This window comes from Prinia subflava, chromosome 1 (assembly GCF_021018805.1).
Source record: "Prinia subflava isolate CZ2003 ecotype Zambia chromosome 1, Cam_Psub_1.2, whole genome shotgun sequence".
NCBI classification, from domain to species: domain Eukaryota; kingdom Metazoa; phylum Chordata; class Aves; order Passeriformes; family Cisticolidae; genus Prinia; species Prinia subflava.
In genome coordinates this window covers 7,637,346-7,661,079 of record NC_086247.1, presented here as the reverse complement: position 1 = coordinate 7,661,079, position 23,734 = coordinate 7,637,346, and the positions used below count along the sequence as shown (strand labels likewise).

Here is a 23,734-nt window from a genome sequence, read left to right as displayed (position 1 = left end):
GACTGTGAAATGAAAATTCCAGGAAAAGGGAGGATTCGTTCTGGTGTGATACCACAAATCAGTCTAGTTTAGAGTAATTAAGTCCAGCAGCTACAAGCCTGGCAACACAGACAGGGCTGCTGCAGGCACCCTGCAGCAATGCAAGCTGCAAGCCCTGTGACCAACACAGATTTATGGTGGGACTCATCTGCCCAGTAATCCCCAGCAGTGAGAGTGTTACTGCAACAGGCTGCCCAGAGCAGTGGTGGGTGCTCCACACCGGGAAATGTCCAAGGTCAGCATGGACAGGGCTCTGATCTAGTGGAAGCCCCTGCACATTGCTGGGGGTGGGACTAGATGGTTTATGAAGGTCCTTTCCCACACAAATCATTCATTCATATGATTCTTGTTCCCTGCCAGCCTACCCCCAAGGTCACAGGCACAGTGTGATGCTTGCTGGTCACGAGCAGCAAATACAAGAAACACCTAATGAAGTCACACTGACCAAAAATGTGGTGAAATCCTGGCCATGGTAAATTTGGTAAAAGCTGCAGCCAGAGGAAGGAATTCAGCAGCCTGATCTTCTGCGGCTGGTTATTTTAAGCAGAGTGGGAAATACATCGATGATCCTTGGTTTAATAATTAAGAGCATCAAACTAAAACTTCAGGCCAAATTATGTTCTCATTTTAGTTCATTTAGATCTGTGAAAATGAATTGAATTACTCAAGATCTTCATCGATGTAATAAACCTGGTCATTTTGGCTCTGCAGTCCATGGGTACTCATTACAGCAGCTAAACCACAGCCCTGCTCCAGATGGCTTGTCTCTACAACATAGCACACATCCAAGGCACTCCAAAAACTAATCACCCCCTGATCATATCACTTCAATTAAAAATTACTCAATATTTCCAATTGCTCGCATCCATTTTAGAAATAACAGAAAATTACAAAGTGCTTGGCCAGTAATATGCAGCTTTTCCTACACTGCAGAAATGTCAGCTAAGCAACATTAACCAGTTCAGCAAGGCAGTAGAATTTATATCTGGTATGTGGTGTATTTTAAAATTTCTCCATCTTTATGTCTGCTGTGACAACAGCTGTGGGACCAGCTGAGAGCAAAGACAAACAGGGAAAAATGTCTCTTGTAGTGGAAATATAGATGGAGAGAATTTTTAGAGAATTTGATTCAATAAAACAGCAAAAGCCTCCAAGGAAGGTCCAGTATCACTCTTTTTCACTGAAGAGGACCCAGGTTGAGGCACACATTGCTGCAGAGGCAAGACTGAAGGAAGGGAGAGCTTTGCTGAAGAGTGTGGGATTAACCAGGACTTCTCATTCCCCCAGTAAATCCCACATTTGCTTACATGGCACATACTCTGGTTTATATCAGGTAAATATAGAAAAGTAGAGAGATGTGGACCTGAGATGATGATGATGTTTATTCGGTGGAAAACAGAAAAAATGCAGAGATCTCACTACAGAGTTTTCTGGGTTATTCGTATAAACTATAGACACAAAGCCAGCTGTGCTTTTTATTCTAATGCCAACTCCTCAGAGCACCACTCACCAGCTGTTTCAGCTCGAATCAATGAAGTCTCACCTCCAGGAATACAGTCATTAGCTCCTCCAGTCTCTGCTGATAGACAGGCAGGGTTTACATCAGCCATGGCTAACAACTTGGAGTGACTAGCAATAAAACTAAATACACCTTTGAGGAAGTAGCAGACTTTCTCATTTATTGTAAGGAAAATTAAGGGTATTTTCCAGACAAATGACTGTGCATGTCAAATTTGGTTCAATATATTTATTTCCATAACCATGCTTTTCAGGTTGGAAAGGAAAAACCAGCTCAGCTCCACAGCAGGAGCAGATGTTTTTATGGGATAACTGAAGCAGTGTGAGCAAAATCTTCCTATACTCAACCTTTTTGGTAAGTGTCCCTGAGTTCAGTGTTTTTTCCACTGTGCTGGGTGAATCATGGGATGGAGGCACCCTACAGTCCATAAAGACAGGACCCTCCTCAGTCATCTAACTACTGTAGTCTAAAGCTTGGAGCATCTCAAATTGACATGGCAAGGAGACAGTTACTAAGAAATCTGAGCTGATAACAGAATTCAAGAACAAAATCTAAAAGGAAATAGGTGGGCCACTGCATGAGGCTGGTTCCCACTGCATGGCTGCATTCAGTATGTTCAACCACTGTGCAAATGTGTCACTTCACCAAAGCTGTGCTTTGCAGAATGACAAACACGGTCATTTGAGAATATGCACAGGTAGACAATAATACACCAGCTTCCTTTAGAGCAGCCCCGTGAAAAGGTGTCTTCAACTTTCCCTTAATTACAGTTTAAACACAGCCTTAAAAACGAGCATGTCAACAAGGAAAACATGAACAAAAAGAATATTAATGTGGGGCCATAAAGGAGTTGGCGTGATGACTTAAAGGCAACCTGTGCTTTCCCACTCTGAAACTGTACATTTGCTTTTGGTACCTGTCTCAGTGAACACTAACTGAACCTGTGCTAATAAAAATCAGTTTTCTGCTCTGCAGCTAAGTATGACGTAGCCTTTTTTCCAGAAACCTCTGTATTTTCAGCTAACAGCTTCACACTGTTCTAGGTTTCAGACCTCTTCTTACAGATGCCACTCATGACCAGAGACCCAATGTACTAACTTATTTTTGCTTCATTGCTAGCAACCAGAGTCTCAGCAGGTCATTAAAGAGATTTGTCTGGCTGAACAGCTTCCAGAAGGGCAATGAAGCAGTTATTTAATATCCTCAGATGAAAGGTGCTATGCAAATACAGCGCACTGTGCTGTGCCAAAGAGGATCCTCTGATTACCTCCCATTAGTCCAATAGAGGTAAAGGGGTTCTAGCCTGAGGTTTTGCAGAACCATTTCCCTGCTAAACAAGCTGTAGTTGACTTAGCTTGACAAATGTAAACAGTTAACCCACAGAAACTCAGGTCTCCTTTTCATATTTGCAGGTCAGCTGCCTTGAGACAATGTCTGAAGTACAAACAGGCTTTCAGGGCCAGATTCTGATTTCATTCAGGATGGTGTAAATCAGGAATAATCCCTTTAGAGATTAGTAGGAGTAAGATCAGATTCAGGCTCTTGGAATTATCAAGTACAAACCATGTGCTTGTGGGCTTATTCTAATTCTGCTAAGTACAACACAACTCTCCTTCACATCCTTCTCCCATTCTGTCTAAAGCACTCTGAGCTGAACAGCAAAGAAAGTTCTGTCCTGAGCACACAACAGAAGATATTTGGCATCACAAAATATTTTTGCCTACAAAGCTCTTAAATAAGCCATGTGCTTTAAAAAGAAAAAAACAAAACCCAACCCAAAAAAACCTCCACAAACCAACAACAACAACAAAAAACAAAAAAAACAAAAAAAAAAAAAAACCACAAAAACAAAAAAACAAAAACAAAACAAACAAAAAAAAAAAAAAAAGAGAAAAAAGAAAAAAAGACAACCTTCAAATTACAAAATTATACAAACAGAGTGAAAATATGTTTAAAGATCCCCTTACCCCCAAACTGTAACATGAACTACAGTAACCATTTTTTTACAAGAAATCAACACATTTAATTACTCCATTTTAAAGCATCTGTCTCTGGTTCTGGGCATCTATCAAAGGAAAGAACAAGCAGAGCCTTTGCCAGATGCCTGCAACATCCTTAGGAAGCATCTCAAGGGAAATTCCAGCATTGCTACAAATTAATGAAATGTCACCTGAAAGTTACTTGTGTCCTTTCCCTGACACTGCCTCCTTCCATAGGTCAAGCAATGAAAATACAACCATGGCAGTCAGTACCAGGTACTTCATTTTTAGGTAAGCTCAGAAACCAAGTCACCACCTTAATGAAAGGTTTATCTCTGTTCAGCTAAACCAAAAGGATGCCACTTCTGCCATTCACAATGCTGTGCTGCTCCCCCCCAACATTCTGGTTTTCAGTGTGCACCTAGAGAACCCTGGTGAAAGAAGCCAAGTGAGAAATCTCCATCCTGTTTAGACAAAGATACAAATCCCACAAGTGATGGGGAACTATGAAGTTACCCACTGAGAAGGATGGCATGAGCCTGCACAAACACTGCTCCATTTGGTGTGGAGTGGTGTCTGATTTGGGCCAGGACAGGGCTGTGTTTTGGGTGCTTTGCCCACTGCAGTGGTGGTGAGAAGACTGGGAGTCCATGGAAAGCTGGGAGGAGACACAGCCAGGACAAGTGACCCCAGCTGACCCAAGGGATACTCCGTGTGTATCCACATGGGATATGTGACTCCATGTGGATACACCATGCTCAGTATATAAATATATATAAAATATATCAATATACTCCATGTGACACCATGCTCAATATATAAAGTGTGGGGACAAGGAGGAAGGGTGTACATTTGGGGTGATGTTGATTGTCTTCTTAAGTCACCATTACCTGTGATGGAGCCCTGCTCTCCTGGGGATGGCTGAACACCTGTCTGCCCATGGGAAGCAGGAAATTATTTCCTTGTTTTGTTTGTGTGCATAGCTTTTTCTTTCCCCTATTAAACTGTCTTTATCACAGCCCATGAGTTTTTCAGGTTTTACCCTTCCAATTCTCCCCCCAGTCCCACTGGTGAGGGAGTGAGAGAGTGGTGCTTAGTTTCTGGCTGGGGTTAAACCACAGCAAGTGTTTTAGTCTCTCTGCCGTGATGTTTACATCATTTATACCTCCTAAAATAGCCAACTGGGCAGGCTGAAGGACATCTCTAATGCTAATGCCAGTGCCGTGGCTTTGTTCTGCACCTCCTGAAAATATCCAAACCAATTTTAACTCTCTCAATGCCCAAGATACTCTCTGGGTTCCTGCTGCATGCCCTAAAGATCATTCATCAAGTCTGAAATCTTTCACCATGTACTGTTGACAAGGAACCCTTGTCCTGTGGCCTTTGAGGAAGAACATCTTGTTAACCATCTCACATCCCAACAATTTTGGACAGGAAGTAAAAATTCAATAGGAGCTATAAGTGGATTGGGTAGGGCTGTCACACCTATAAAAGAATTTCCTTGGGGAAGAGAAGAGTAAGAAAGAAAATTTTATTTTTACTCACTTTCAGCTAGACTCTTAGACAGTGATGACTGATGGCTCTAAGGAAAGGGCTCTGCCATACAGATAGAAGGGTCCTGCTGGCTTTGGGTAAGGGAACTACCATTGACGAATTCCAACAAATGCCATGTGTTTTACAGATTATGAGAAACCACAAGCTTTGTAAACCTCAATACGCAGATGTCGGCTTCAGCAATCAATTCAAATGCCTGTGTTGAACATTCCCATGCTCACTCAGAGGGAAGCATGCTGCCCTTGCTGACTTCTGAAATATTTTGGTCTTGCCTTCAACAGTCTCCAGGTAATGAGCAGATCAAGCTCTAATGAGCTCACTAGATATGACAAGTCTATACTCAAGGTTACTGAGCATGACCCTATTCTCTCTCGGAGAAAGGCAAAAGTGTTATGCAGCTTTTTTTTTTTTTTTTTTTTTTTTTTTTTTTTTTTTTTTTTTTTTTTTCTGACAGAAGAAAGTATCATAAACAAAACACAGGACTTGATATGAGATGCAGAAACACCCTCCTTTCCTTGGAAGTCATTATTGTTGGTGCCAGGCAAGACAATGCCGACATTCACCTGCCCAGGAGTAGCAATCAGATCACAAGAGAGCACAGCAACCAGAGGGGGAGAGCTGAAAGATTGATTCTGACAGCTATAAAGGCAAGAGGTTTTCAATATTCAGAAAAGTGTCAGTGCCCTAATAACAGAATTTCCAGCTCCAAGAACTAGAGCTGTCAACTGATCAGATACAAAAGTAACAGAGGCAAATTTGGGTGGGCTCCCTTTGTAGACACCAGGGGCTGTGAAAGAGATACATTTCAAAACCAGCAAATCTCTCCCAGTTTTGCCCTTAATTTAACCCTTGGCAGGGTGGCAGTGTGCCACACCTCACCCCTCAAGTGAGGAGGCTGCCAGCAGCACAGCAGGTGGCACCAGTCCCCATGGCACCCAGTGTCACCCTGCGGAAGGGCTCCGTGTAAAGCCAGCTGGTCTCTTCCAAGAGTGGGAAGGGCTGGATGCCACCCTGGTAACCCCACCCTCAGGGTGTGCCCCTCTGCCAAGCAAGCCTGAAACCATTACAAGTGCATCAAATTGCCTGGGGTCTGGTTCCAGCTCCAGTCTGTTCCACGAGAAGCTCCTCACTGAAGATACACAGTGATGTCTTCTGCATATCAGAGCCACTAAAATTCCAGGCAAGACAGTAAAGGTGTAAAAATTGTACTGGCAGACAACAGCCAGACTCATAATACAAATTTCCAAGTTCAGAGACATGCCACAAGTAAGGTTAGTGGCTCTGAGAGCAAGGCAGGGGAGAGTTACATCCCAATGAAAAGCTGTTTTCCAAAACAGAGCTGTGCCTGGTGGGTTTATTTCATTAAATACAGAGAACATCGAAATTTGCATGGGGTATGATAAGTCAGGAAAAAGACATTTTGAGCAATGCTTCTTTAAAAATTCACACACACAGCAGAAGAAAAGCTGGGTGTATGAGCCTCTGACAGCTTGCCTGAGGAGGATCTGAGGACTGCTTTCTGTTGCACTAAGACACAACTCCTGGTCCAGTTTGTTCCCGCAAGACAACTCTCCTTCTTCCACGACAAAAACTTGAAAATTGGGCAAATTTCTCAGGATTTTTTCTCAATTAATGTGATGACAGTCACCACAGATGGGACTTGGGTATTTTAAGACAAAGGGCTACTGTCACTGGAGTGTGGGAAGCTTTTCTCCAAGGAGCAGTAGAGCAGTGGCCACACTGAGCACTTCTGCCTCAGTCTGGTAGAATTTTAGCTGGTGAAGAGGCTGAAATACAAACCTTATGAGGACCAGTTGAGGGAGATGGTGGTGTTTAACCTGGAGAAAAGAAGGCTGTGGACCCTCCCTCTCTCTAGAACTACCTGAAAGGAGGTTATAGCCAGGTGGAGGTCAGTCTCTTCTCCCAAGTAGTAAGTGACAAGATGAGAGAAATTTGCCTCAGGTTGCATCAGGGAAGTTAAAATTTAAGGCTGGGACATTTTTTTTCCATTAAATGGGTTAAATTAAAGCTTCAGAACTGGCTGCCCAGGGGAGTGGTGGGGTCACTATCCCTATATTAGTTCAGAAAACTTGTGGATGTGGCACTTGAGGACATGGTTTAATGTTGAACGTGGTGTTGGTGCTGGGTAGATGGTTGAACTTGACAATCTTTGACATCTTTTCCAACTTAATTGATTCTATGATAGAATTTTCATCCAGATCTTTTACAGGCAAAGGAAAAGCATATATTCTCCCAAGACAGCAGAAACAAAGCTCAACAAAGGAGCCTCTCTCCCACAGAAGCAGTGGGTCAGGTGGAACAGAGGAAGAAACAAGCAGCCACTTCTGGTGCTCTGTGAAACAGAGACATCCCCCTCCAAAGGAGTTGGATTGGTAACTCTAACCTATTGATTCTTTCCCATACAGACCTCCACTGCTTTCATCAATTAAAAGCATTTCAAAATGAATTGCACAACCATTGCAATTGCATAGCAACATCCTCTGCCAATACTCAACTCCGTATTGACAGGAGACCTTGGTCTTGGGGAGAAGCATTTTATCCTAAAGTCCTTTGTTTCATTCCAGGTGTTTTGGCCACTTCCACAACTACTGTATCACCTTTTGTTTCTCAATAACCTCGTATTTTTCAACAGTCAGTATCCATATCCTGCTCCTCTGCCCTTTGGCCTCACAACCAGTTATGAAGTTGCTTGAGGTAGTTTCTGTTCAAAGCATTGGCCGTTTTACAGAGCTTTTGAAGAAATACAAATCAGGGTCTTACCTGGGCATTAACACCCAACTTTTGTCGGTGTAATTAACTGTCTGAATTGTGAGCATTACGTCAAATTGTTCCTGACAAATCTGGTGGTCTTCTACAGTGGGCATACAAGGGTCTTACAACACTATAGGATGAGGGAAGATGCCCCAATGGCATCATCTCCATGAACTTGTACACAGCATTTGACACACATCCTTGTTTTGAACTGGAGAGACATGGATTTAACAGCAGGATGCAGGACAGCTTCACTCCAGCACCCTCATAGTTTTATCACAAAGTTGTGAAGCTGTTGCTATTTCACACATCCTGCCACCACAATACAGGCTTTTTCTGTGTAACTCCAGGTTTGAAGCAGTTTTTACTCTTGCATGTCTATTTTTGCATAGTTTTTAACAGAAAATCTGCAGTGACAGCCACAGTGAGCCAATGCCACTATGTTGCTCTGTAAGGTCTTAGGATCCAGCAGTTCATGAACATGGATAAAGCACCAAATTGCACAACCCTTGTAGCACTGTGATGATAACCTCATTGTAATAAACAAAACAAATATGGATGATTTATATTGCATCAGCTATACTTTTGCACTTTGATGACTGCACCACTCAATGGAGTGGCAAAGAGTGAATCCCTTCTCTAAAGCTCTTTTCTCCATGTGCTAGATTTCCCTTTACTTTTGTAGTTCAAAAGTCAAGCCATTGGTCAAAAGGGCAATGTTTACGTCTTTGCTGGAATCTCCAACCACTTTATAGGCTGAACTAAACCTCCAGGAAACTCAAATACTGTCCTTTGCAGCTGGAAAGGAGCTGGAACAGGGAGCTGAGAAGGGGCAGGCCTTCACTCCAAGTTCTCAGCCATAACTGTGTCCTCTCAACACCACACACTTGTCCTCAGATGCAAAGTTTAGGTGTCTCTGGCTCTCCTGCTGTCTTGGTTCACTTTGATCCTGCACACAGAGAACAAAACATGGGAGAGGAAGGGGGTTGGTGGAAGCTGCAGGAATAGCCTGTTCCCTTCAAGCAAGGAGAATTTGTGGAAAAAAGATGGATGAGAGGAACAATGTGCAAAAGAAAGACTCTGCTGGCTTTGGCTGGGATTTCTTTTGAAATTTGAATTCAAAATTTTGAATTAACTTGGCTCCTTTAAAATAAGTTATTTTGACTACATGAGAGGTTTCAAAAGGACCTGGAATTAAGAGGATGTAAATCTAAAAGCAACAATGCATCACTTTCTCAAAACCATAGTTATTTTGACCTGTCTTTGCTTAACTAAAAATTGCTTCAATTCAATGTAAATTAGTATTTTTCTCAGTGTTGTCACCAAAAAAATCTAAGTCAGATAACTTGCACAAACTGATTTAAGTGAAGCTCTAGTAAGAAAAAGCATGAGATGCATGGAGCAACAGCATTTACAGCAAAAGTCCTGCAGTAATGCAAGCTGCAGGTTCCATAAAAGGCATCACCATATTCCATCAGGCTAAAGCAACTTAAGATACAGGCATGGGTGTCCTTATCACACCCTGCCAGCATTGGATGCACTCTAAAGTGTCACAAAAGAGACAAAAACTCTCAGGTCAGCTCCCACTCAAGTTGCAGGCAGCCCTACACCATGTTCCTTACACATGAGTTTGTAGAAGTCTCAGGGTGAAATAACACAGGTCTCTGCTTCAAGATTAATCCCAAAGGGCTGTCTGTAGGACTCAAACTGCTATGTTGCAACCCAAATATTCAGACAATGTCTTCCAATTTGATCTGTGGTTTTGTATGCCAGGATGCAAGAAGTACCTTAGCAAAATTTTTTAAAATCCAAACCTGGCCACATGTGATGTGCTTCAAATTTGAGCTGGCAGTGGGAATCTGATACCTTCCTAAAAGAACTGGAGGTGATGGCTTATGCTTCCCTGGCAGGGTCATATTAACTGAGCTGGCAGATTTGATAGAATCAGATTTCTTTTTCGAGCTGGTACAGCACTGTGATGTGTCAGCACACGAAGTATTTCAGATAAGTAAGATTAAGTCATTGATTGAAGATCTGGACTCCAGAAATAATGTAATGTCCTTTAAAAGGAAAAGTATTTGTTTTGTATTGGTGTACCAAAACTCTAAAAATAAAAATTAAAAAAATCCTTAACTCCACGGATCCTGGAAAAAATGTCAGCAGTTATTTAGTTCAGAGACATTTTAAAATTGCATCAGATTTAACACCTCAATGTCACTGTGACAGTTTTCACCCTGCAGAACAACCCTCCAAAGGGATGGATAAGGAGTCCACTGCAGGAGTTTTGGGGATACCAAGAGTATATGTGGTTACCTCCATGCCAGCAACAGTCCTCTGTCAGGCACCAACAAGTTGGGAAATATTGTGCTTGAACCCTGTGGGCTTTAACCTATCACCCATTCCTCCTTGTCCTCCCCTCAAATCTCTTGGAATGGAAAGCTACAGAGCACTGAGCCTGCACTGAAAGCCTGCTGGGATAAAGGACCTTTAAAGAGATTGAAAAGTTACTACAAAAAAAAAAAAAAAGAGTTCTATTGAGATGATGTCCTCAGAGAAAGACAGCTCCACTTCAAACATGATTTGTCACCAGGTGCAGGTTTCAACCACTTATGTTGTGTCTCTTTTGCATTCTAGGATACCTTGCAATTGCTTGGCAGAAAGAGCTGAGGGAGTGGCCCAGAGAAACAGATGTGGCTTGATGAGGTTAACAGGTTTCCTGAAAGAGTCCAACTCCTCTCTGCTCAAAGGTTTGGTCATCTCGTACACAGGGCACAAATCCTCCTCTCCCCGAGGAAGGACGTGCATGTCAGTCCAGATGAACCAACTTAATCACAGACAGTTCAAAGGAAGCAAAGCCAGGAAAGAATTGCTTTCCACCTCCCCCCTCCCAGAACTGCATTTTAACAATTACTACAGTCTTTACAATTGATGAAATTCCTAATTGTAACTCACGCTTCAGAGCAAGCTTCTACCAGTACTATGGGGAATTTCTTTTTAAAAGACCTCCCTGTCTGTCAAGACCCCCCATTTTCCACACTCCAAAGCTATTTCACAGCTTGAGGGGTTTGTGCAGCCCTAACTTAAAAGAGCTTTTCAGAGTTTTATAGGACATTTTACACAAAGTCGACTTGAGTTTGCTACTTACAAAGCAAAGCATGGGACACATGGCACCAGTGGGAAGAGAAGGGTGGGGTAAGAGTGGCAAAGGTGACCAGAAGGGTGACAGCAGTTCCTCTGTGGCTGCTGTTAATCGGTGCCAGGTCAGCCCAGAGCCCTTATCAGGACAAGAAGGGCCATAAAAAGTGAGCAACTATCAGACATACACCCTGAATAAAGAACACTTATGTTGATAAGGTTATCTATTTCATACCTCTTATTGACAGATTATCTATTATAAGATAATCTATCTATAAAATAAAGATACCTTACTTCATATAAGATAGAGGTTCATGCCCAGAAAACACACATAGCTCCCACAGGGTCTATTCAGTTTCCAAAAACATTTTAGGTGTCACTGAAGAGTCCTCAGACACCAAACCCACCCTCCTGAAGTCTGAAATACAACACCAGATGTCAGACAGCCCCATCTTTCTGTACTGGCACCAGAAGATAAGCACAGCTAGTCCAGGGTGGTTCAAACAGCTCTAAGAGATGATGTTTGGGAAGCCAAGACCCCTGAAGGCTGGTAGGAGAGCCCCAGCTCCCTGGGGCAGATACATTTTGGGTGACACAGAGCAGATACCTACTGGACAATGAATCAGACACCAAGCCAGGCCAGAGGGGGATGCAGATGTGCCCTGGAGGGGCTGCAAAGGCAGCTGAACATCCCACCAGTGGCACCAGGAACACCATTCCTGCCAGGACTGGAGAGGCAGAAGGGAGCTGTCACATTCCTAGGTTAGCCATGGCCTCCACTGCTCTGCTGGCTGCTGCCACAGGCACTGTGGCAAAAAGAGCAATACAAACATTTAGAGCAGCATTTTGCCCTTAAGGCTGCACATCTTGTATGGGAAATGTCTATATGGGTCAAAGAGCTTTCTCACTGTTGTAAACAATTCCTCTGAATTGTGAGCTGGCAGATAACCCCAGAGTTCACTTTCAGCTTGCATACCTGTGAGTTAGATTTTCATTTATCAGTTAGGAGGCACACCATAAACACAACAGACAGGCTTTGATGCAGTCAGGCAAGACTGGCAGAGGGGGGCAAACTATGTCTGTCATAGTTCACCTAAATACCTGGAATTCATTCCCATGTTTTAATAACCTACATCAGGAATCTCAGGGTCAGTTCAAAATATATCTGCCTCTCTGCTCCTTGCAAGCTTGATTGAACACAGGCTGTTTAGCAAATATTTTATAGTAAATAAACATATTTTATAGTAATATTTATATAAAAAATATACAAATTATTAGTACAAAGCTAACTGGGCTTGCACTGAAAGGTTCCACCAGATTATCTTGGCAGAGGGGCTGGTTATTAAAAATAATTCTTTCACTTAAGAAGTACTTGCAGGTGAAAACTTTATCCCCTACTTCACCAGTTCAGTTATCTGCTGCTTCAGATGAGACACCAATAGTCCTATGCTGCCTTCTGCTAAGTATAAAAGATACAGAATATCTATAAAATTAATTAAGTCTGGTATGAAAATGAAAAAGTCGAAGAAACTCCTCATGTGGCATGTGACAGTGTTGAAACAAGAATTCATCCTTTTCAGAGTTCCCTCAGCCAGAGCCACAAAAAGCTCCACCAGGTGGTGGGATTAACAGCACTTGAAATATGCTGTGGAGCTGAGTTTGCTCTCTCTCCTTTGCTTTTTAAAAGCAGGTTTCTGCTTCACCACGCTTTTGAAAAGGGGTGCAAAAGATGTTCTGAGTAAAAATTTATTTCTACTATCATTTAATGGCAGCATTTGCAACTCATTTGACATAAAAGATGTTTTTATAACCTAGAAGATGAAACTGCCATCTGCATGACCTTAATTTCCTCTCAAGTTGCTCCCAGTTTTATATAAACAAAAAAAGAAAATTGATAAGCACATACCAAGTCCTATATAAAATTATGTTCAGTTTGAAAAGTGACCTTCCTCAGCTGAGAGGCCATTACCATTAGCAGTATAATGAAGCTTGGAAGAAAAACTGCAAAGGTTTCAAGTTAGTTTCTGGCCAGCATGTGTGACAAACTCATAGAAACAGGGCAACTTGCTGTCTGTCTCCCCTGCAGAATCAGACTGTGCACCAAGTGAGTGAGCCAAAGTAACAGGCAATACAATTTCTCTCTTCTTTTGCACTTTCAGAGACAATGGTTCTATGCACTACTAAGCAAAAAGGTAAAATAAATGTGTATTAGCAAAACTGTAGTTTAAAAAGTTAGCAGTAACTTCAGAACTGGTTTGGCAGAACCACAGACTGGGATTTTGTTGAGGCACAGGATTTAAACCTCCTGACACAGAACTGTTACCCTACAGCAGCACCAAAACACAGCAAACAAAGTGAGAAATCGGCAGAGCAACAGAGCTCCAAGTTCATCACAGACCTATGCTGAGGCTCTGTTGTTTCCAGGATAATCAAGAAAACACATGCTATTAACTAACACGCAAACCCACTCTTTTTATTCCCATCCAACCATTCCCTCCTTTACCCCCAGCTACCAACTGGACATGTGCTCAAGCAGATTAAAAACTGTCAGGTTCCCAGATAAGCCCAGAAAGGACCTTAAGCACAGCCGTGCCCTGCAGATAACATTCTGCCTCTGCTGAAAGCAGGAAAGGGAACCCAGGGCCAGCCCCAACTTCTTCTAACACGACAGCAGCTCTGTCGAGACATCGTGCACAGTGGGCAGAGCACCATCGGCTCTGGGCTGGGACACAAAAACCGAGGAGGGCTGAACATACTGTCTTGTGGAAGGTACTGGCTGGCATGGGTGGCACGGGATGCTGTGGATGTGACAAGCTAAGTCTTTCCAAGCAGATGCCTCCCAAAGAGTCCCTCCTCCAGCCAAAACAGTGTAAATAATATACAGGAGGGGTGTGCTGCTAATTGAGTACCTCCCAAAATGCCAAGAGGCAGGAAGACTCCAGTTAGAGGCAACTCTTAATTTTAACTTGTGTCACTGAAGAGCACCAAAGTAAATGAACTCTTGAGGACAAGATCAAAGTAGAATAAGAGACTCTTTTTTTATATCCTTGAAACTCCTGTCCCTTTTGTACACTGAAATTTAATTTCCTTTTCAAAGAGAGCTTTTGGAGCTTATGAAAATTGACCCAAAAGATTACAAGGGCTTTGTCACCCTTCCAATCTCTCTGAAAGATCCATAATTAGGGAGGTTTTTCCTTCAACATATGTGCCCGGCAGACAAATATATAATTCAGACTTACAATTACGTGAATGAGTTATTTCAGTACATTGGATACATACAAGCCCAACCATTACAAAGAGTTGAAAAATCTTGTGTGCCTCAAATGAGTAAATATACATAATATACATCAAGGCTGCTTTTTTTTTTTTTTTTACCGGCTTGTTTTCGTTTGTGCCATGACTACACAGTCACACTAAGGACCTGAGATAGATGGTTGCCACTGAGATAAACATACCAAGCACAATAAATACAAACTGCTGACCTCGAAGATTAGTTATTTACGCTCCTCTAGAAAATAATTCTGCAAGGAGGAACGTGCGAGCGGATACCTAAGACAGCTATGCTGCTTTTTGCCCTCTAACGGAGTAACACTGGCTTTACTCTTTCGGCACACAGCCTACCCGGGGAGAAAGAAATCTCATGAAGCCGCCAGGGTGCAGGTCTCCGCCGGGCTGGTCCCTCCCGCTGCTCGCACCCGGCGGCGCTGGGCAGGACCGGAGCCCGGGCGGCTGCTGGAGCGGGGGTCCCCGGCGCTGTCGCCCCCCGAGCATCGCCCGAAGGTGTCCCCTTGCTCCGGAGCCCACCCCGGCACCCACACCTCGCCTCTGCCTCCCTCCAGCGGGGAAATCCCGGCTGGATGGGGAGAAGTCTCCCCGCTCCGGAGTGCCGGGGCACCGAACCGGAGGATGCTGCGAGCTCCGCCAGCGCCGGGGCCAACCCCTGCTTCTAAATAACAGAAATATTTTTTAAAAATAAATAAACAACAACTCAACAGCCGAACCAGGAGTCAGGAGGCTGGGAGGCTCCCACCGCGCCTTCTGCAGCAGCGGGGAGCGGAGCATTTGCAGGTAAGTGGGGAGGAAGGAGGGCGGCAGGGGGAGAGGGAGGCGGTCCCGCGGTACTCACGGCGGGGTGCGGGGCTCCGGCCGAGCCCCACGGCCGCGGGGACGGACGGACTGACTGACGGTCTCTGCTGTGGCTGCCGCCGCTGCGCTGTCTGTGTGTCCGCCTGTCTGTCTGTCTCTGTGTGTGTGTGTCTGCCGGCCCTGCCCGCCGAACCGCTCCGGGCGCCCCGTCCCTCCCCTCGCTCCCTCCCCGGCGCTTCCTGCCCGCTCATATAGCGCGCCCTCGGCCACGTGGACGGCGCGGGGCCCCGCCGGCTCCTCCTCGGGGCCGGGCCGGGAGGGGCGGACCCCCAGCACCCCCTCATCACCTCCCCTCATCGCACCCCGTCATCGCCCCCTCATCACCCCCATCTCCCCCATCTCAGCCCCGTTCTCCTCCCATCACCCTCCCCAGGCTGCTGAGCGGGCTCCGCAGCGCAGAGGTGCGATGCGAGCCGGGGCTCACCCCGAGCCTCGCCGGGATGAAATCCGCCTCTCGTCGGGTCCTCCCTCTTGGGTCACCTCCCAGGAATGTCTGTGCTCCCCACAGCCCCCAGACTGCTGTGTCTGAAACTGCTGCGTGGATCACAAAGGTGATCGCGGCAGGGAAAGCAGAAAGAAATTCGGTGCTTCTCAGGGCAGACAATCTCTGTGGCATCCCTAATAAGAATAGCGTGTAGTCGATATTCACAGAGTCGTAGAATGGCTTAGGTTGGAAGGGGCCTTAAATATAATCCAGTTTCGACCCGCCTGCTATGGACAGGGACACCTTGTATCAGACCAGGTTGCTCAGAGCTCCATCCAGCCTGGGTTGGAACACTTTGAGGGATTGGTCATCCACAACAGGTCTGGGCAACCTGGTCCCGTGTCTCACCACCCTCACAGGAAAGAGTATCTTCTGAATATCTGATTTAATCTACTCTCTTTTATTTTAAAGCCATTCCCCCTTGTCCTATCACTACATTCCTTTGGGGAAAAAACAATCAGACAAACATCTCCAGCTTTCTTGCAGCCCCTGTAGGTACTGAAAGGTGCTATAAGGTCTCCCCAGTGACTTCTCTTCTCTGAGCTGAACAATCCCTGTGCTTAGCTTGTTTTTAGAGGAGAGGTTATTCAGCCCTCTTCTTTCTGTCCAGAATCATCAGATATTTTAAGGTGACTGTACAAAACTATAGAATTAAAAAAAAAGAAGAAGCATCATTAAAGAATCCCCCAGAGAGATACATTCAAGTGGTAAAGTGTCTGCTAAAACTATTTAACAGCATAATGCTGGCTTGTTTAGTGTCGATGTGTAAAGACTGGAGCCATGAAATGTGTAAAGACTGGGGCCATGACCAGAAGTGGGGGGATTATAGCACCTCCAAAGAAGCAAATGATCTCTGATCTTCTCTCCTCCACCCTACTGTAGGCAGGCGAAAATGCACAGTGAACATGCACAGCACATATCAGAGAGAAGAATGCATTCCTGAGCTCTGAATAGCATGTTCTGTAACACTGGACAGCCAGTGCACAACTCCCTTTGTGAGGCAGATGAGTTTACAGGTGATTAATCTAGTTACTGCAGCTGCCCACGTTGTTGGTTTATTGAATCCAGCACAAGGTACTTCCACTGGAAACTGTAACGTGCTGTGTAGGAGCTGTAATTCATCAATCACCACTGAGCTAGTTTCCATAGAGTTATATTAGTAAAAGCTGGAGTGTGGACTTAGACTGGTGTCACATCATGTACTGTACTGTGCAGACGTTTGCAGGCAGGTGAGAGAACCTGTGGCAGCCTGAGCTTTCTGCTTAGGGAGCATAAGGCCATACAAGCCCTTCCAGGGACTCACCCCATCTCTGAATCTTTCCTCTGGATACTGTAGAGAAGCATAGTGTTATAGCATAGTGTTATATCCCTCATAAAGAAGGTTTGGAAGGGATTTAATTTACAGCAATTAGCATTTAAAAAAAGAAAAAAGAAAAAAAAAGAATAAAGAAAAACCACATTAGTCTTCTTTTATGAGGAATGTATCAATACAAGGAATTACTGTGTGGTGGAAACAGTCTATCAAATAGCTGTTCACTGCTTTTTCCCAGGAGCTGCTTGACACTGCTGGAGGTGGGAGGAGGAGCTCCAATTTGATTGTCTGTTAGTGTCTCTCTAACCTTTTTGCCTTGACATGCTCATACTTCTAGGCAAATTGTTTAAATGTGGCACTTCATTTGCTTCACAATAATAGTGGGTTAGTGGGACTGTTTATGGAAAAGAATCTCTGGAGAACAGCTCACCAGTAACAGGACTGTGCATCAGGTTTGGAGATTTCTCCCAAGCATTTCCAGGGGGAGAGAGGGAGTGAGAGAGTGATGAGAAAGCAGAGTCTGAGCACTCTGGATTTTAGTACCTGTTGTACTGCACTTGGTCTGTCCAGGAGTTCAACAGAAAAGAAAGAATGTATCTAGTAAAACAGCTGATTTATCATCATACAATATATAAAGTTTCACTAGGTTATATCAAGGAAAGCTTAACCCAGCAGCCAAGAATGTCCTAATTATTAATAGTTAATCAAGTTGACACTGGCACAGGTTGTCCAGGGAAGCTGTGGATGCCCCATCTCTGGCAGGGTTCAAGGCTGGGCTGGATGGGCTTTGAGCAACCAGGTCTAGTGGGGAGGAAGGTGTCCCTGAGCATTGCAGGGGGGTTGAGATGAGATGATCTTTAAGACTCCTTCCAACCCAAACTATTCTATGATTCTGTGACTGAAGAAGGAAGTGATATATATATATATATATATTTCTGTTTTTCAGTCCTGTCTCTGGACCATTTCTCTGGAACATAAAAGAGATAAGATATGGTGCACCCCTCCAGCCACACTAACCTTGATCACAGTTTGCAAGGAGGATATATGGAGGCGAGATCTGCAGTGGCAAGGTTTGCTCAGAAAGGCTCCTTTCTGTAAAGCAAAGTGGAAAAGGAGTGTGTTTGCCCCAGAAATGCCTCAGGGAGGCATGACACAGTGATCTGGGTGTAGCATGGGGAAGTGCAGAGCATGGAGAAGATCCACAGGTCTCTGCCAGCACCTGAGCTAAGAGCAAGAGAACCACCTCTGCCAGAGAGCAGAGAACAAGACCAAATCCACCTGAAACAGCACGGGTGGAGCCTATTTCTCCTTTTTGTATCAGTGTTACACTCAATTCCTTCGGATGCTCTCAGCTCCCCTGCTGCACCCCAAGGAGAGTGGAGGTAACAAGTGCTCTCTGGTAATGCCACCGGAATTACAGCAGGGTCCAGCCCTGCCTGCTGGATCCAATCCCCCTCATGCTGTAGCATTTCACTAGCAAGTGTCATTTAGATGGTTTTGGGAAAGAATCCAGGATTTGTTTCACAGACACTATTTCCTCAACAGCTCAGTGAATATGGAATAGTTTGAACTAACCATGCAAATCTTGCTTGTCTTCTTATGTAGAGAAACTGTATCTATTCTAAAGTCTTGGGCAGGGCTTTCAACTGCTGATGGGGGATAGTTATGCAGACTTCAAAGGAGCTGTATCAGCTTTTACCAAGTGGGGATCCAGACCTTTATTCATATTTTAAAATTCAGAAACTGTGACTAGGTAAAGAATTTTTCTCTATATTTTAAAGCAGCCAGTTTTTTATTTTATAGCTGTTCCCTCAGTGGCAGGATTGTTTCTCAGTAGTCAATGTTTAAAGGCCCTTCAAGGCTGAAGGAATTAAAAATGAGTAATTTAAAGGTGGGCTATGATGCATAATTTTTAACATATGCTTTACAGGCCATGTGGAACAGTTTTTGACTTGTCAGTAGATATTTTACAAACATGCTGTGCTGGAACCAAAACCTTTTTTGTTTAAGAGTCAGATTTGAGCCCTCCTATACTTCAACACAGCAGCATGCTGGAGTCTACAAGCCATAACAAGGAAACCATTTTCACCAGCACTGACCAGAAAAGGGGGGAAATTAAGCAATTGCAGCACATTTTTCCTCTCACACACACTGCTAAACCAGATATGGTCAGAGCTATGGCTCTCCCATCTTAAGAAGCCTCATCCCAAGGTAGAGTAAAAGATCTGTGATTTGTTTGCTTTACGGCTGCAAAAGGGATGGACCCAGGTGGTGCTGGAGAAGGAGCCATGTAACATGTTGTCTTTGGGTTATTTTTTGAGGAATGGCTGGAGTATTTTTTTGCCAACCTCCTGTTAACTCCCTAAATATTGTGCTAGGAATGCCATCTGAGTAATTCTTGACAGTTTTAATAGGCAAAGCTAATTGCTGGTGAATAACAACCTTGTGTGGATTTCATTTCTTGTCCCTTCCTGACTGCTTGCAACAAGAAAGGGAGAGAGCATCTACCCTGCAGATGCACAAAGGCAGCCTGGGTTTCAACTTTATCAGCTGGTTCCCACACTCTTCCTTGTTTTCCTGGCTTGTCCAGCTTTTAATTTCTATTTTAAAGTCACTCCATATTTGCAGCTAAAAATAAATTGATTTGGTTATTTCAAAAGCTCTTTGGGCCCAAACCCAATTCCAAGTGTTTCACCAGGCTGTAAATTGAGGCAGTGCACTGGGAAAGTGCAGATTTGGGCTCCAGTTTGCTCCCCCCTCATTAGCTCTCCCTTCAGTTCATAATCCATCATCTTTCAAGCAAGCCAATTGCCATTGTGTCTAGAAGTTAAAATAGAAAATCAGCATTTGGCATATACACAGTTGCCAAGAAGCTATTTCTCCTTGCCTATGTAAATAAATTGTCATTCAAAAATGATTGGGTTGTTCTAAAAGATGCACAAAGTGCTGCAACTGCACTGTGCTCCCAGTGGGAGGAAAGAGGAGAGGATCCAGGAGTGTGGCCCCATCCCAAGCTTGTCCCACTCATTCTGTTGGATGGGACTTCTTTGCACAGGCCAAAATGCCATTGGATAGTTCCTGTCTGAGTGAACAGAGCAGGAGTGATTACTGATCTTGCTGGTTATGCCCCCAGGTCAGGGCCAAGTGATTCTATTTAAAAGTGATTTACTGGTAATCTATGTATTTATATTAGCTAATGATTCGTGTTCATCTTATACCATACAGAAACACACCTGTTGATAGGTATGACTAGAAGTGAAAGAAAAAAATACTTCCAAACTTTATAGATGTGAAACTAGGAAGATTGACCACAGATGGACGGTACACTATTATTTATTCTGACTGGCAGAAGAGACAGATGGTGTATTTGTATCCATACATATGACAGAAGATACATGTATACCTACCTTACCTCCACTAAAGAGGTACATTGTATTCAAACCTGTAAGAGTCACTGCCCTTATTCTGTGTAACTTGTAACAGTGGCATTTTATACACTGTGCTAACAAACCTGATGAGTCTATTTGGTGCCTGTAGATCTTGCTGTAACTGACGCACAGTTTTATCACGTCTGGCTTGGTCTTCTCACTGTTTTTTTTTGCAAACCACACCCCACACTTCACAGACGTCACAGGACTGTAACATCCTTCCCTGATCCAGAGTCTTCTGAAAGCAAGTGGTAAGAGTGCAGGCTTAAAGCAGGCTTTAGATCACATCCTCAGCCTCCACGCTTCACACGGCCAGGCTCTGGCACCGAGGTGCATTAAGAGCAAAGAGAAGAGAAACAATAAACAACATCCTTCCCTGCTTGCCCTTGGAATTCAAATGGGAAGGAGTTGCAAGAGCTCAGTGGTACAGACACACAGTCAGTGGTCTCAGCATCTTCACTGGACCTGTGTGCAGGCCCACATCAGAGACAGCAGTGACATCAGAGAAAGATCTCTTGTGAGGCCAAACTATTACACAGAGATGTGTTTTTACCTGCTTGGACTCATTAATGCTATATACTGGAGCATTGGCTATGGGTAAAGGTTGTGATTTGGTGCAATCTGCTCTCAATAAATGTCTGAAAGTCAGAGAAACCTTTCAGTATTGCAGCACATAAAAACACACTGTAAACACCAAAAGCAGGATTTGCAGAAATATTCAGCAAATCTGGAGCTCCCACAAACTCACATAAAAACCTCTCTGTGCTATGAAATATTCTTTGCTTTTGTATGTTTGGTAAATGCAAGTTTTGCTATAAGGACCGTATAAAGTCTGAGAGGAATAATAAACACTTATAAAAAAATTAAAAACGCACAGATGGGATATGAAAGTAGGAAAAAAAAAAAACCCCAACATAACACAGGTAGGGGTGGAATCACCATCCTTGAAAGTGTTCAAGAAACAAGTGAACATGGCACTTTGTGAATATGGCTTAGTGGGCAGGGTCAAAGGTGGGACTTGATGATCTTGGAGGTCTTTTCCAACCTTAATGACTCTATTATTGTACCTCTGCCAGGATACAGCAAGATTAAAATAATACGAAAACAATAGGCCATAAATATTTTACTGCATAAGGAAGAAATGGTATAAGCACCTAAAATGAGGATAAAGGTAAGAAACTACGTGGCAAAGAGTCATGTGTACTTCCTGTGTGTTTCACAGATTGAACATGTAGCATGTTCAGTCTCTCCAATATAAATGACCCTTCTTTGCAGTTCATCACAAAAGTAAAATAAACCTAATTTACCTTTGGCCATCTGGACCTCACAGTGCCTTGAGTATCACCTATTCCCAAGCACAGACTTGAAAATATGTGCATTAAGTGATTGTGAAGTTATTAGCATCGTGTAATTTTATTTCACTTCACTTGTCCCCCAGGACAGTCAGGAATAAACCAGAAGGTGAAATTAGACCCAGAAAATAAATGTTGTTGATTAGGCTGAAGTGTCTATTAGGCTTCTGTTTAAGTTTCCAGCCCACAAGAAGAATGGCAAGCAAAGCCTGTTAGAGACACATTTTGACAAGAACGCATTTTTCTGTGGCTCCAACAAAATAAATATAGTAACGCAGAAGAACCTTTTAAAAGTCAGGCTTATGTGCTTCTCTGATCAGCACCAGCTAACAGTTTCATCTCTCCTGAATATCACAGAAGCACACGAGCTGTGCTACCATGCAGTTCTTAAGAAAAATTCTTTTCCTCAAAGGACATCACACACATACTAGGGGCTGTACATTCTGTATTAACTTAAACACAAATAACACAAAATGGTAATTGCAGGTGGAATTCATCCCCAGGGAAAACTGTGAATGAAACACTGAAGCACACCTGGCAGATGTTACACAGCTTAATTTAGTATGGATAGGCATTTATTTTGAATGGTAGAAAAGCAGCATAAAAGCCCAGGTAGGATAGAAAAGTTTTTGGTTTTTGTTTTGTTGCCAAATATATAGGTTAAAATAAATTTTCAGTCCATTCCAACTACTGAGATAGGCTGGGAAGGGATGAATAGTATGAGCAGAATCCCTCAGAGGGGGGATGGTGAGTGCTTGTGCAGGGGTAATTCTGAAGATCTGTTGTTAACCCACAGCCTGAAGCTCAGTGCAGGACAGACCAGCTGAGATGCTGCTAAAGAAAAAACCTAAAAGAGTTTAGAAATCAATTCCCCAGATGTTCCCTAGAAAATACTTATGTCACATTATTTTTGTGTGCAAAAGCTAGCAGAATTCTTCATTAAAACAACAGTATGCTGCAATGTTGTTTTAGATCTGATATTAACAAATCAGCGTTTAGAGAAAATATTGTCATCAAGGTCACTTTGGAGTACACTCAAAGGTTGCTTTGGAGTACACTCAAAGGTTGCTTTGGAGTACACTCAAAGGTTGCTTCAGAACATATTTCCCTGATGGCAGAAGAGCCAAGTTGTGTAAACTAAGGAATTGCTTTAATGCTACAAGATCTGGACAAAAGAGTTCAGAGACTTGAAAATGGTCTTGATGTAAACCATACAGGTGCTGCATTCAGTGCATAGCTTACATCTAAGAAATTAAGGAAAAATTATTTAGAAAAAACAAAGAATGCAAATCTGTGTTTATCAGAGAGACATCAAACAAGATAACCTTGTAAATTTATTGAGAAAAGAGATGATTCTCAGGAAAAGATTAATATAATATATTGTGTTTACCTGGGCCTTAGTTAAGTGGGAAAGAGATACTGAGATAATTGGCTGTTTTCTAGGGGACAAAGGGTAACCAGACTGTAGTGCAGAGTCCATGTCTGCTAAACATGGTCTATTCTGCACCTAGGTTGAGGCAATCCCAAGCACAAACACAGATTGGGGGATGAACAAATCAAAAGCAGCCCTGAGGAGAAGGACTTGGGTGTGCTCATGGTTAGGAAGCTGAACATGACCCAGCAATGTGCTCTGGCAGCCCAGAAACCAAAGGTGTCCTGGGCTGCATCCAAAGCCCCATGGGCAGCAGGTGAGGGAGGGGATTCTGCCTCTCTGCTCTGCTCTGCTCTGGGGAAATCCCACCTGGGGTACTGCATGCAGCTCTGGGGTCCCCAGCATGAAAAGGATGTGGACCTGTTGGAATTCCAAACAAGGCCTTGAAGATGATCAGAGGATTGGAGCACCTCTCCTATGAGGACAGACTGAGGGAGTTGGGGTTGTTCAGCCCAGATAAGAAAAGTCAGCACAAAGAACTTACAGCACCTTTGGGTGTCACAGTGCAGCTGGTCTGAAGCTGCCCCAAAAACTCGACCAACCTAGAAATAAAACAAGTCCCTGGGTGAGCAATGGTAGGAG

At 43.6% G+C, this 23,734-nt stretch overlaps 1 protein-coding gene across 1 annotated transcript in view; it reads right to left on the bottom strand.

Moving 5' to 3' along the window:
- ST3GAL1 (ST3 beta-galactoside alpha-2,3-sialyltransferase 1) overlaps positions 1–15,454 on the bottom strand; it is a 73,665-nt gene extending 58,211 nt beyond the window's left edge. Inside the window, exon 1 of the mRNA XM_063408958.1 lies at positions 15,125–15,454. The gene's annotated coding sequence lies outside the window, so the exon portion shown is untranslated. The remainder of the gene's footprint in view (positions 1–15,124) is intronic.
- Between the last annotated feature and the right edge of the window lie 8,280 nt (positions 15,455–23,734).